Below are 11,683 nucleotides of genomic sequence, written 5' to 3'. Positions count from 1 at the left end.
AGCTCCCCCCAAATTTTAACAAATTTTCACTCAAAACCTAAATCGCTAATTAACAGCCAAGCAGCCTCATTGTTTTTGCTTGTTATTTATCAGGAAGAAATAGAACTTGCAAGTTGCATTGAAATGACTCATGTCCAACCTGTGAAAGAGCATCAAGGACTATTTGGAAATACAGGGAGAGCCCAGCATATCTACTGCTCTCTGTGAGTTCACCATACTTGCACTTCGTTGGTCAGCGGGACTCCACATAAAGATAGCAGTCTGTAAGATGGTGGTAACTGCCACCCAGCTCCCTATTGAATGGTATTTCATTCAACTATAACAGGACAACTCTAGGGGAAAACAAAACGAGGCAAAATCCAAGCAGTGAACATGAAGGAAGAAGAGGGGAGCTGGCAGTGTGGCCAGAGTTTGACTATCTATCTTGGAGAATGTGCCATGCACACCGGAATGAAAGTGAATTCCCTGGCCTCAGGATGTAGAGTTCTAAATATATCTGTCAGATCCATCTGGTCCAATGTGTCATTCAAGTCCATTGTTTGTTTAGTGATTTTCTGTCTGGTTGATTTATCCATTGCTGTAAGGGGAGTATTAAAGTCCCCTCCTATTAACACATTCTTATCTATAAGATCGTTTCTGTATGTGATTAACTGTTTTAGATATTTAGGTGCTCCCATATTCGGTGAGTAGACATTTATAATTGTTAGTTCTTCCTGATGGATAGACGCTGTAATTATTATGAAATGCCCTTCTTCATCCCTTGTTATTGTCTTTAATTTAAAGTCCAGTTTGTCTGATGTAAGTATAGCTACTCCAGCTTTCTTTTGGTTTCCAGTAGCATGATAGATATTTCTCAATCCCCTTACTTTTAGTATATGTGCTGCCGAAGCGAGCACTCAATCCCCTTACTTTTAATCTGAAGGTATCTTCCAGTCTAAAATGTGTTTCTTGTAGACAGCAAATAGATGGATTTTGTTTTTTTTCCATTTTGCTACCCTTTGTCTTTTGATTGGACCATTCAGCCCATTTACATTCAGTGTTATTATTGAAATATGTGAATTTAGAGTCATTGTGTCCTTTGTGGGATTCATGCTTGTGGTGGTGTCTCTGGTATCTTGCGTTCCTTGTAACACCTCTCTCAGAGTGTCCCCTCAGGATTTCTTGTAGGGCTGGCTTAGAGGTGACAAATTGTTTCAATTTCTGTTTACTTGGAAAGACTCTTATCTCTCCTCCTATTCTGAATGACAGATTTGCTGGATAGAGGATTCTTGGCTGCATATTTTTTCCGTTCATCACATTGAAGATCTCCTGCCATTCCTTTCTGGCCTGCCAAGTTTCAGTAGATAGGTCTGTCACCACTCTGATAGGTTTCCCTTTGTATGTTAGGGTCCTTTTCTCCCTAGCTGCTTTCAAAATTCTCTCTTTGACCTTATATTTTGCCAGTTTCACTATGATATGTTGTGCAGTTGATCGATTCAAGCTACGTCTGAGGGTAGTTCTCTGTGCCCCTTGAATTTCAACTTCTACTTTCCTCTCCAGATTGGGGAAGTTCTCTGCTATAATTTGTTCCAGACTCCTTCCTCACCTTTCCCTCTCTCTTCCTCTTCTGGAATTCCTATGATACGGATAGTGTTCCGTTTGATGTATCGCTGAGCTCTCAAATTCTTCTTTCATGTTCCTGGATCAGTTTATCTCTCTTTTTCTCAGTTTCTTCTTTTTCTCAGTAGTGTCTTCTAAGTCACTTATTCTCCTTTCTGCCTCTTCAATCCGTGCATTGGATGCTTCCAGTTTATTATGTATCTCATTTATCGCATTTTTAAATTCACCATAATTATTTTTAAGCTCCATATTGTTTGTAGCCATAGTTTCTCTGATGTCTTCCATGCTTTTTTCAAGCCCAGTGATTAATTTTATGATTATTGTTCTAAATTCTTGTTCAGTTATGTTGCTTATATCTGTTTTGAGCAGTTCTCTAGCTGTCACTTCTTCTTGGAGTTTCTTTGGAGGAGAGTTTTTCCGTTAGCTTTCTATCTCTTGTTACTTTTAAAAGTTTGTTGTACACTCGGCCCCTGTGAGTTCTGCTATATTAGAGAGGGCTCTTTGATTGTACAGGGCCTGTCTGTTCAGGAAGTGTTCTTTGGGTGGTGTCTTTTGGTTTCTTTTGTTGAGCGTTTGGTTATTTTGTTTCCCTACTGGTAGTGGTATTTGGGACTCTCCACCATTTGTCGTTTGGCTTGTTTCTTGAGGCAGCCCTGGAAAAAAAAAAACAGACAATCACAGAGTGAACACAGGTACACAAACGCACGGACAAAACAAAAAAACACGCAAACCCAGGCTCAGGTAAAAACAGCTACAACAACAACAAAACAGCTCTCTGGAGGGGATGGTCGTGGTTTGGTGTAGGCAGGTCTTGTCTCCATGTGTCCGCTGGCCTCCTGGATGCCCCTCCTTGGTGGTTGTGGGTAGAAGAATGGCGTCGCCCCAGTCCCTTCTCCACCAAGCGTTGCAAATCACTTCTTCGGGTCTGATCTCCTTGTGCTGAGGATGTAGCCAAGGTGGGCTGAGTTCTATGTCCCACGCTCTGCCTCGTTTCCAGGTCCCAGTCCGCGGGCTATGTTATACCACCCTGAACAGTTTCGCTGGTCGCTGCTTCCCTGTTGCCTGGGGTTGAGTGGGGGTGTGGGGGAAGTGTTGTAGCCTCAGATCCACCGGGGTCAAGCAGGGATACAACTCGGGTTCGTTTGGGGAACGTAGCAACTTCAGGTCCGCAGAGTCCGCATCGCCGCAGCGTGCCACTGCCACTTCAGTGGGCCGCTGTCGCATGCACTGCTGCCTTTACACTGGGCGATGGGACCGCCTCACCGGCTCGCCACCGCTGCACAGCTGCCGCAGTGTCAGCAGGCCACTGTCGCGCACGCTGCCACCGCTTCACGGGGCGCCAGGACCACCTCGCAGGCATTGCTGCCGGTTCACCAGGCCCCTGCCACCATGGATGGTGTAGGGCGCACGGCAGTTCAGTTTTTCCTGGTGCCTTCCGGGACCAGGGCACCTAGTTTGAAGTCACCACCCCAGCCAGAGCTAAAAAACACTGTCTTTCCAAGCCAAGGTTTGTTTTTTTTTGTTTTTTTTCTCTTCTCCAGGGAAGGTTCTATGAGCAATCTCAGCTTCCCTTTCCTTTCCCCTGGACTCCCCGCAGCTCACCCCACTCACAGGCTCGTCACTCACGCAGCCGCACGCAGGCCAGGCTCCCTCCCTCCCGCCGTGTCTCCGTCCCGTCCCTCTTTTATCTTCCCCAGTTCGGACTCATGCACTTATGAGGTTTCCTTCCCAGTGTTTTCTGTCTCTTTCTGTTCCCAGACTCCTGCGGCTCAGTGTCCCAGGACCTCAGGCCTTCTCTGTTTGAGAGATGGGCGCAGGCTAAATGTACGGAGCGCCCTACTCCTCCACCATCTTGCCTCCGACCCTAATTGATATAAAATTTTAAAAGTTCCAAGTATTTTTCTTTAGAACCATATGAGAAGTGTGACATAAGACACTGCTCAAATAATATTTTTAGTGTGTCTTAACATGTCCCCAAATCTATGAAGAGATGTTATAAATTCAGGGAAAACAATTAAATTAGAGATATGGGTATTTTGAAATCATTTAAGCCTGTCTGATGAGAATGTTAATAGATATTTGGCACCAACTTTTACAATGGAGATCCCTGCATAAGACTCTAGCTCAATGTCATACTGTATGCCCCAGAATTACTGAATCATACTCTTTCATGGTGCTGGATCCTGACTTTATTTTCCTTTGATTGTTTCCAGAAACATTTCAGCTCCTACTATTTATACAGAGTATTTGATTAGGAAAACATAAGTCCATCTAGGTACTAAAAGTAAAATGTAGGGGCACCCGAATAGCCCAGTCAGTTAAGCGTCTGACTCTTGATCTCAGCTCAGAGTTTGATCTCACGATTCTGAGTTCAAGCCCCATGTTAGGCTCTGTGCTGGGCATGAAACCTACTATAAACAAACAAACAAACAAACAAACAAACAAATAAAGTACTTTTAATTTAGGAAATGAGAGGATTGCCCAAGCATGGGAAGGCTGGGAACGCAGGGGTATGAGAAATTAACTGGGGCTCTGAACCCAGCAGTTCTCCTGGCCATCAGTGGTGAAGCATAACACCTGTGTGTTTGCAAAAGCTTCCAGACAATGGTACTCCTTCCTGTCTATGTTCCAAATCTCAAGAGAGCATCTCTCATTAGTGAACTTTAACCTGAACCTAGAGGAGTAGAGATAATAAGGAATGTCATTCTAGGCTCTTTCCCTGTGGTATGGGGAAGGGACCTTGAGGGACAATGAGTGTTGTCACGGTGACCACAGGGAATTTGGCACAGCTAAATAATTCATATGTAAGGATAAGGATTCACCTTATATCTGTTCTTATGGAAACATTCCCTATCTCATCCAAGACATTAAATAAGAGTAGTACCTATTTAATGCTGGGTATGCCTGGGACAAGGTGTTAATTTATTATCTCGTATTTTAGTCAGTTGTGTCTCAGGATGTTGACAGTTGTACAGTTGTAGTGGGTGGCAGCAAACTCCTCTTTTGTTCAATGTTGTGCACAAAATTTCTTGCATACATGAGGCATCTCTAAATATTTCTTCACCCTACTCCTTGGAGATTTAATGAAACTTGGCTCAAGATACATTTCCACAGTCCTGAGAGTCCAAAATCCTTTATGCTCTTTCTGGGAATTTTCTGAGCTCTCCCTCTACTTTCTCAATCATATGCACTGTCCCAGTTCACCCCATTTGATGTAGACTAGGAATTCAGGTTTTTTTTAATGTTTTATTTATTTTTAGGAGAGAGAGAGAGACGGCGTGAGCAGGGGAGGGTCAGAGAGAGAGGGAGTCACAGACTGAAACAGGCTCCAGGCCCTGAGCTGGCAGTCAGCACAGTGCCCTACGCGGGGCTCGAACTCACGAACCGCAAGATCATGACCCAAGCGAAAGTCGGACGCTTAACCGACTAAGCCACCCAGGCGCCCCCAGGAATTCAGTTATTTAACTGGTTTTCAGAATAAAAACATGTATTTATCATTTTTAAATTTACGTATTTATTTTGAGAGAGACAGAGTGGGGAAGGGGCATAGAGAGAGAGGGAGAGACAGAATCCCATGCAGTATCACATAACGATGCTCATCACCTGAGCCAAATGAACCCAAGAGTCAGATGCTTAACCTACTGAGCCACCTAGGCTCAGTTGCATTCGCATTTTTATGAAAGTCACAGGAAGGGGTCCCTCAGGCAGCAACATTACTGTACCAAGAGCTGACTCTCCTCCCTCTGGCTCAGAGGAGGAAGTGCCAATCCCTCCACCACCCAGGAAGCAGAAACTCTCCTGCGAGCCTTTCATAAACAATCTCCTCATGAAAGGCAGAGTGATTGATCTTTTTCAGAACGTGAGAATGTTAGGACAGCCTGACATCCAGTAGACCACTTTTTCCTATTATGTTTTATTTTTCAAAACCAGATGGTGCTTTCTTCCTTTTAGCTTGCTGTGGCCGGACGTGATCCACACTTTTGCTTCCTTATTCCATTCTGTATGTACAACAAAGAAATTCTCTTTCTGGTAGGTCCCAGCTGAGTCAGGTTCCTGTTACTCGGACAGTAAATTTGGTTGTCAGATGGCCCCAGGACAAGAGACTAGCTCTGTTCCCTTCAGGGAGAAGAAAAAAGCTTTCAAACGTTGGACTCTGGTCTCTGCTCTGCTCTCTACTTTCTCTTACTAGAGAGTCCTAGACTTTTGACAGAAATCTGGTATTTTCCCTTATTTGATTTAGTTCTCTGCATGTATACTTGAGAATCTTGGAAAGGAGTCTGCAGCACTCTGAATCCAGCTGGTAACATTTAGAACAAGGGAAATGCCTTGAACGTGACTGAAGTGACTTTTCCCCTTTCAAACATGGGATTATTTGTTCCTGGGTGGTCACCCTGAAGGTATGATCCCAGGCGAGCAGCATCAGCGACACCTGGGAACTTGTCAAGAATGCAGATTCTCAGGCTCCATCCCGAGCCTACTGAATCAGAAACTGTGTACTTTAACAAGTATTCCCGCTGGCTCTGATGCATGCTAATATTTCACAAAATATAGAGAATGTGTGAAATGAAGCATTAAGAATTGTACGAAAATTTGGTTGGGAGATTGTCAAGGGAATACCCTGTGAGGGTGGGAATGAGGTAGCTGTGCAGCGAAGTATAGAGAAGATTCACCCAAGCGACACATAGCACATGTTGTTTCTCATATGCATGTTATCCACCTGGCCTTTCTTTCTTACTAACAAAACTACAGTTGTGTTGATAAAAGTGATGTATCACGTGAAATACTAAACCACACAGTGTTTCTTGCAGCTGTGGTAACCACATGACCAAGAGATAGAAGCCAAAGTCCTGGGGAATTTCTGGGTTTGCTTTCTTTTGTAATGCTAGTAACAATCTGTCTTCCTCATTGTTTCTTTCTTTTAAGTTTATTAATTTATTTTGAGAGACAGAGAGAGAGTGAGAGGGAAAGACAGAGCGCAGGGTAGGGGCAGAGAGAAAGAGTGGGAGAGAGAAAACCCCAAGTGGACGTTGCCTGTCAGCACAGAGCCCAACACCGGACTCGATCTCAGGAACCTAGAGATCATGACCTGAGCCAAAATCATGAGTTGGGCACTTAACTGACTGAGCCACTGTCTTCCTTATTGTTTTTATCTTCTTTCCATCTGAAGACAAAGATGAAGCAGTCATCTTTCCACTTTGAGGCAAAAGTCACTTGCAAAAAATGGTGGAGCAATTAAAGAGAAAAAAATTAAGTTATCAAGTTCTTTGGAGAGTTATATCACCACCCTTTGTATCAAATTTGAACCTTTTCTTGTTAAGTCACTTTAGTGATGTTTCACTTACATGCTGCCCAACACACTGCAGCTGGTATTCCAGGACTGAATGAGAGTCACTGCCAGACCAGCCAGAGCAGGAGCCAAGTTGCCTGAGGCCAGCCAATGAGCCCTCCAAAGTGCACTGCCTGAACTGAGAAATTAACTCTGGGTAACGCTAGCTTGTGGACTCCTTGCTGGGGATCAGAAGGACTTGAATGACTGAGAAACAGGGGACTCCATCCAACAGTAGAGGATGGGATCTCATCCTTCTCAACAAACTCCATTGTCACATAGGCGTCTATCTCCCACTGAAGGAGAGGAATATGATGGCCAGGGGATGGCTCTCAAAGTCACCTAAATAGACAGACTGAACTCTGTCTGAAGGGTCTCTCTTGGACAGATCAGATTGGACTGCTTTAAATGACACGAAACATTTCCCTATGGTTTTTCCCTGGAAGTAATGGATAGGAGCTAGGAAAGACTAGAAAAATTAAAGTTTTTGCATTTTCTCTCTATATTCAAAGTAGTCTGTGTTGAATTTTGCTATGTAGGCTGTTCCTAGTGTACTCCACACTGCTCCACAAGAAGCAATTGACTTAAAGTCTTAGGGGACTCATTTCCATAAGCCTGCTGGAAGTATTTTTCCTACAAAAGCAACTATTAACTCAAGGGGAATTAAAACTAGAATTAAAATCTCCCCATCTCTTTGTTCTTTGTCACAAATCTGTATCAGAGATACAATGCTGAAGAAAATGTGCACATCACAGAGCACAACAACTATTTTTATTGATCAAAAACTACAGAAAATATGAGCCATTTTAATATGGCTTAAAATGGCCTAACATAGACTTTAATACACCATTCTCAGTACAAAACAAATCAAGTAGGGGCGCCTGGGAGGCTTAGTCGGTTGAGTGTCCCACTCTTGGCTTTGGCTTCGGTGATGATCTCACAGTTCTTGGGATCCAGCAGCACGTCAGACTTCACTTTGGGACAGTGCAGAGCCTGCTTGGGATTCTCTCTCTCCCTCTCTCTGCCACTCCCCTGCTCACACATGCTCTCTCTTTCTCTTTCTCTCTCACTCAAAATAAATAAACTTTAAAAAAGTGGAGGATATTTGCTTAAAATATTTATACACACACAAATACAAATTGTATACTACTATAATCCAGTATCTCACTTGCATAACTGGGAATCACTGAAGACACATCCAGAAACAAAGCAAGCCATTCTATCCATTACTATTTACCATCACGATGGAGCTTTCAGCCAATGCGATGAGAAAAGAGCAATTAATTAGGGGCATAAAACTAAGTAAAAAAGAAGTGATAAACTGTGGTACATTCATAAGATGGAATCGAGTAAGCAATTAAAGAGGACAAGCTATGGACACACACCACATGGATGATTCTCAAAGTCTTTATGCTGAGTGAGTGAAACCAGTCTCCAAAGGGACTTTGTTTTACTATCTCTAGATTCTCATTGTACTCTTTGTTGTTGATGTTGTCCTTATTGTTGTTTGCTTGTTTGTTTTGAGACAGAGAGAGAGAGAGCACAAGCAGGGGTGGGGCAGAAGGAGAGGGAGAGAGAATCCCAAGCAGGCTCCAAGCTGTCCGTGCAGAGCCCGATGCAGGGCTCCAACACACCAATGGTGAGATCATGACCTGAGCCGAAATCAAAAGTCAGCCACTCAACCAGCAGAGCTACTCAGGCACCCCTCGATGTTCAGTGTAGTATTATGGTATAAAATCTACCCTGAAGAAAACAATCAATGAATGTTAATGAATGGATAAGTAGATATAAACTCTTAAAACCTGAGATAAGGGAATATGTCTCACATGACATTCTCCTATTGTACGAACCACCAAGTGTAGTATTTACTAAGGACTTTCCACCTGCCTTCTGCCCTGGGAGACAAATGGGCAACACTGCTCTTAGGGTATTTCCATTTTTTAATGTTTATTTTATTTTTCAAGATAGAGATAAAGCGAGAGAGAGAAGCAGAGTGTGAGTGGGGAAGGGGCAGAGAGAGAGACAAAGAATCTGAAGCAGACTCCAGGCTCCAAGCAGTCAGGACAGAGCCCAACATGTGTCTCAAGCTCACGAATTGTGAGATCATGACCTGAGCTGAAGCCGGACACTTAATCCACTGAACCACTCAGGCGCCCCTCCGAGGGTATTTCGTGTGGGCCTCTCAACTCCCCAGTGCTTCTCAGGAGCAGAATCTTTGTCTTTGCCGCATCTACAGCATTAACCTGAATGCAAGGGTTAAAATAACTGAATGTATTTGCACAGGAAAGAATCACTGCAATTATGGCCTTTTTTTTTCCCGACTAAATCTGTATTTACTTTTTCTTGGGAGGTGTATGTGCTCTTTGATTAAATACTTGCTTACAGTAGGTTCTAATGCAATAGGATGTTACAATCATAATGGAACTTTGGATAAAACTCCAATAATGAAAACAGAAGATGGTAAGTGTACCCGCATTCTACGCAGTGAAGCCAAATGTATCTCAATCTGAGTGACTATTTCTTTTTTTTAGCTATTATTTTTTAAAATTTTCATCCCAGTTAGTTAGCATATAGTGCAATAATGATTTCAGGACTAGAATCCAGTGATTTATCCCCTACCTATAACACCCAGTGCTCATCCCAACACGTGTCTTCCTTAATGCCCTTACCCATTTAGCCCATCTCCCCATCCAGAACCCATCCAACAACCCTCAGGTTTTTTTCTATAGAAAAGTCTTGTATATTTTGTCCCTCCCTGTTTTTATATTCTTTTTGCTTCCCTTCCCTTATGTTCATCTGTTTTGTATCTTACATTCCACACATGAGGGAAGTTATATGGTATTTGTCTTTCTCTGACTGACTAATTTCACTTAGCATAATACCCTCTAATTCCAACCACGTTGTTGCAATGGCAGGATTTCATACTTTTGGATTGCAAGTAATACTCCATTGTATTGATTTATATACCACCTCCTCTTTATCCATTAATTGGTTGATGGATGGTCATTTGGGCTCTTTCCATAATTTGGCTGTTGTTGATACAGCTGCTATAAACATTGGGGTGTATGTGCCCCTTTGAAACTTATCCCTTGGATAAATACTTAGTAGTGAAATTGCTGGGTTTCAGGGTAGTTCTATTTTTAATTTTTTGAGGAAGTACCATTGTGTTTTCCAGAGTGGCTGCACCAGTTTGCCTTCCCACCAGCGGTGCAAAAGAGATCGTCTTTCTCCACATCCTTGCCAGCATCTATTGTTGCCTGAGTTGTTAATTTTAACCATTGTGATGGGTGTGAGGTGGTATCTCATGTGGTTTGGATTTGCATTGCCCTAATGATGAGTAATGTTGAGCATTTTTTCATGTGTCTATTATCCATCTGGATGTCTTCTTTCCTTTTAATTTCTTTAATGTTATTTCAAAAAGAGACAGAGAGGAAAAAAAAGAGACAGAGAGAGACAGAGAGGAGGGGAGGGGGAGAGAAGAGGGAGACACAGAATCTGAAGCAATGTGCAGGCTCTGAGCTGTCAGGACAGAGCCTGACTCGGGGCTCCAACTCACGAACCATAAGATCATGCCCAGAGCTGAAGTCAGACACTTAACCAACTGAACCACCCAGGTGCTCCTTTCTGGATGCCTTATTTAGAAAAGTGTTTTTTTCCCATTTCTTCACTGGATTATTTGTTTTTGGGTGTTGAGTTTGATAAATTCTTTATAGATCTTGGATCCTAACCCTTTATCTCATAAGTCATATGCAAATATCTTCTCTTATTGTCAGTTGACTTTTAGTTTTACTGATTATTTCCTTCACCGTGCAGAAGTTTTTATCTTGATGAGGTTCCAATAGTTCATTTTTGCATGTGTTTCTCTTGCCTCCGGAGACGTATTGAGTAAGAAGTTGCTTTGTTCGAGGTCAAAGAGGTTTTTGCCTCCTTCTTCTTCTAGAATTCTGATGGTTTCCTGTCTTTTCTTTAGGACTTTCATCGATTTTGAATTTATTTTTGGGTGTGGGTGTAAGAAAGTGGTACAGATTCATTCTTCTGCTTATCACTGTCCAGTTTCTCTAACACCATTTGTTAAAGAGACTATCTTTATTCCGTATATTCTTTCCTATCTTGTAAAAGATTAGTTGGCCATATGTTTGGGGGTCCATTTCTGGGTTCTCTATTCTGTTCCATTGATCCTAGTATCTGCTTTTGTGCCAGGATAATTACAGCTTTGTAATACATCTTGAAGTCTGGACCAGTGATACCTCCAGATTTGCTTTTCTTTCTCAAGATTGCTTTGGCTAAAAACGGGAGATATCACCATCCCAGACTTTAGCCTCTACTACAAAGCTGTCATCATCAAGACAGTATGGTATTGGCACAAAAACAGACACATAGACCAATGGAATAGAATAGAGAACTCAGAATTGGAGCCAGAAATGTATGGCCAACTAATTTTTGACAAAGCAGAAAAGAGAATCCAATGGAAAAAAGGCAGCCTCTTTAACAGTTCGTGCTGGGAGAACTGGACAACAACATGCAGAAGAATGAATCTACTTCTTATTTATCAAAGTAACACTTAAGATTCTAGAAGCTTTGGAGAAATTTCTTTCCTATCACTTTTTTTAACTTTTTAAAAAATTTATTTATTTTGTGGACGTGTGGGGTGGTTTAGTCCATTAGGCATCCAACTTTGGCTCAGGTCATGATCTCACGGCTTTGGATTCTCTGTCTCCCTCTCTCTCTGCCCCTTCCCTGCTTACATTCTGTCTCTCT

The sequence above is a fragment of the Hyaena hyaena genome, unplaced genomic scaffold, assembly GCF_003009895.1.
Source record: "Hyaena hyaena isolate Hyena2069 unplaced genomic scaffold, ASM300989v1 scaffold_2572, whole genome shotgun sequence".
NCBI classification, from domain to species: Eukaryota; Metazoa; Chordata; class Mammalia; order Carnivora; family Hyaenidae; genus Hyaena; species Hyaena hyaena.
Note: the sequence above shows the minus strand (reverse complement) of the source record.